Raw genomic sequence first — 909 nt, forward strand, 5'->3', positions numbered from 1 at the left:
GCACGACTTCGTCCCCATCCCGTTCACGTCTCTGACCACCGTCTCCCTGCACAGAGGCGCCCAAGCTGTACCTGGACGGCCTGCTGGGCAAGAAGCTCAAGGTGCGCGCCGGCGAGCCCATCGACATCAAGATTCCGATGTCGGGCGCCCGCACCCTCGTGCGAATGGGCCAAGAACAAGAAGAAGATCGAGCCCAGCAAGAGGACCACGTGAGTTGAGGGCGAAAGGGGGGATGGAGTGAAGGTTGAAGGAGAAAAAATAGCAGGATGAGAGGAGCGATAGATTCACAGACGTATAATTTAGAAAATATGAACAAGAGACAGGTTTATGTTGACAAAAACCATAAAATTTCATTCAAAAAACTGTCTGGATTCGTCTAAAAATCGTTTTCCACTCCCGCCAGCTGGAGACCACGAACGACTACTGCCGTCTGTTCGTGGACAAGTCCCGCCGCGAGGACTCCGGCCCTTACACCATCACGGCCGAAAACGCCTACGGCAAGGACTCGGCCGACATCGAGGTAGGTGCCGCCCGAATTTAATTATTCCATTGATTTTTTTTATCTTTCCTTTTTGATAATGTACTCGTGGTTATTGTAAATCATGGAAGGAATGTTTTGAAACTGATTGAGGCCCGCGTTGCGACCCTAAATGCACTACAAAATGTCCCTCGCAGGTCATCGTCGTGGACAAGCCCAGCCCACCCATCGGGCCCCTCACGCCCACGGAGATCACCGCCCACACCGTGTCCCTCACGTGGAAGCCCCCCGCAGGATAACGGCGGCTCCGAGGTCACCGGCTACGTCATTGAGAAGACCGAAGCCAACTACAACATGTGGAAGGTCGTGCCCGGGTACTGCCCCAAGTGCAACTTCACGGTCAAGGTGAGTGCCCGTCTCAGCGTCATTGA

General features: G+C 54.0%; 1 pseudogene; it reads left to right on the top strand.

The window, feature by feature from the left end:
- LOC119588148 overlaps nt 1-909 on the top strand; it is a 19,090-nt pseudogene that overhangs the window by 9,073 nt on the left and 9,108 nt on the right.

Source organism: Penaeus monodon, chromosome 23 (genome assembly GCF_015228065.2).
Source record: "Penaeus monodon isolate SGIC_2016 chromosome 23, NSTDA_Pmon_1, whole genome shotgun sequence".
NCBI classification, from domain to species: domain Eukaryota; kingdom Metazoa; phylum Arthropoda; class Malacostraca; order Decapoda; family Penaeidae; genus Penaeus; species Penaeus monodon.